Source organism: Mus pahari, chromosome 1 (genome assembly GCF_900095145.1).
Source record: "Mus pahari chromosome 1, PAHARI_EIJ_v1.1, whole genome shotgun sequence".
In the NCBI taxonomy this organism is placed as follows: domain Eukaryota; kingdom Metazoa; phylum Chordata; class Mammalia; order Rodentia; family Muridae; genus Mus; species Mus pahari.
Window position 1 is genome coordinate 111,613,376 of NC_034590.1, and position 2,681 is coordinate 111,616,056.

The window sequence follows — 2,681 nt, forward strand, 5'->3', positions numbered from 1 at the left end:
AGAGAGAGAGAGAGAGAGAGAGAGAGAGAGAGAGAGAGAGAGAGAAAGAGAGAAAGAGAGAGAGCATATGAGTGAGTGAATGTGTATATGTGTTGCATATATGTGCATATGTTGCATGTGTGTGTGTGTGTGTGTGTGTGTGTGTGTGTGTTTTGTTTGTTTCAGACAAGTTCTCACAATGTAACTTTTGCAATCCTGGAATTGCTATGTAGACTGGGGTAGCCACAAACTCATAGCATCAAAATCCCAGGCTGCTTCTGATTACTCTTGCAAGCTGATCTGAAGGGTACATGGAGGGCTGGGGCCTGGCTGAACTCATAAAGTGCCTGCTTTGCAAGCTGGAGGACCTGCTGCAGACCCCACTGGTGATCTTAGCTCCATGGAGGAAGGGACAGGGAATCCCAAGGGCTCACTGACCTGGCAGCCTATCCATCTTGATGAGTTCCAGGTCAGTGAAAGACTCTGCTTCAAAAAAATAAGGTGGCTAGCACCCGAGGAGCAATACTGGAGGGTGACCCTTGACCTCAACACACCCATGCCTATGCCTTGAGACTCTAAAGGCCATGGGGTGGATATGCCAGATGTCCTGACTGCCTGATAGCCAGCCTGATGTAGCTTCGTCCTCTGTGAGCATTAGAGTCTCCATACTTTTCACTTACATCTAGACACAGGTAGAAGTTCAGCTGTGCCTCCAAATGCCTCATTCCCAGGTCCTCCTCTCAAAGTGTTACATAGATACTACAAGGAGTTTTAGATATGGCAAATAGAGTAATCATATCAAAATGATGATCATTAAAGTTGACATAGAAGTGTTTAAACAAATAATTTTAACTCATACTAAAATGTGTTTTGTATATATAAGTGTTTCTATGTGTGTATGTTTTTGTGTGTTTGTGCATGTGTGTATGGTGTAATGGACATTCAGTGTATATGCTGATAACATTTTTCATGTTCAAAATAATCATTTCTGCTAATGCATAAACACAAGTTTATCCTGCAGTCAAATATAAATGATCACGATAGAAGAATACAGACTCGTGTTATCCCAAACTCCATGTTCTGAAGAGAATCATGAATCAGGACACTTCCCAAAGACATTGGTGAAAACAGCATATAAGCCAGTTCCAGCCAACCAGGGACACGTCTGCTGTAGTCCCAGCCAATCAGGGACACTTCTGCTATAGTCCCAGCCAATCAGGGACACTTCTGCTGTAGTCCCAGCCAATCAGGGACATTTCTGCTATAGGTTCAGGTGTTACCTAGGGGCATCCTTAGCTCTGGGACTGGGGAAGCTAGGGGTCTGTGGTGTGTCCTGTAGGATTTGATCTCATGGTCATAAGGTTGTTATGTATGTTAATTCAGACATGGAGGTGGGCAAAGAATGGCTGCTGAAGAATAGGTTAAGACTCCTCTGGTCTGTGACATTCTCGGCAGTCACAGGAATTTCAATTGGTTGTTGAGCCTGATAGAGCCTTACACAATCATTGCTATCCACCCTGGCAACTTTAAGTCACATTTCCTATAGTTTTCTTGAAAGTAAGGGGTAGAATCTATTCAATACAGTACTTGAAGTTCTAGCCAGAGCAGTAAGACAACTAAAAGAGATCAAGGGGATACAAACTAGAAAGGAGGAAATAAAAGTATTTGCAGATGATATGATAGTACACATAAGGAACCCCAAAACTCTACCAGGGAGCTCCTACAGCTGGTAAACACCTTCATGGAAGTAGCTGCATACAAGATATATATATATATATATATATATATATATATATATATATATATATATATATCCTGACACACAGCAGTTCATGCATGGGTGTGCTTTAAGTGGTACAAGGCACAAGTGCTTATGATTCAACCAGAAAAGGAAAAGGGAGGAAAACTGGGCAGCATCCTGCTGTTCCCACACAAGACCAGAGCTGTCCCTTGGCAGTTTGAGACAGACTGTCCCTTGGCAGTGGTTTACGAGCCACCCAGAGGTGTGTGTCTTGAGCATGTCAGAAGCAGAGATGGCCACATATGTCCTTCCACAGTGTGGCTGAGTGTCAAATACCGTGAGTGCTCAAGGTACATTGGTTTCATTGGCTGTAATTTGCCAAATGGTCATGAGTTCCTTTGATACCTTGTTGTTGGCAAAGTCATTCCTACCCTACCTACTAAGACATAGCAAATCTGTGTCTCAAAAATAATAAGCAACCCAAACAAAAACAAAAAACAAAACCCAAGAGGACTGACTGGTTTCTGCACAAACGTTACACCATTTACACAAAGGACCAAAGCATACACACATATGCACAAATTTGCTGTTTGATACCAGTATCAACTCTCAGATTCTTTACACAGTAATCAATTGCTTTACATATTCATACTGCTACAGACTGGCAATAAAGAGCTAAAGAGGCCACCACAGAATTCAAGGAGTTCAGAGGAGCCTAACTGAAGGCAGACTCAGAGAGTTGATAAGGATGGGGAGGGGAGGGCATGGAGGGGGTAAGGTAAGGTAAGGAACACTGTAGGGGAGGACATAACAAGCCTCAGAGTTAAGTGAAGCTGCAGACATTAGGTGCAGAACTGGATCTAGATGGATGAATGGATGGGTGAGTGGACGGGTGTGTGTGTGAATGAGTAAGTGTGTGTGTGTGTGTGTGTGTGTGTGTGTGTGTGTGTGTGTGTGTGTA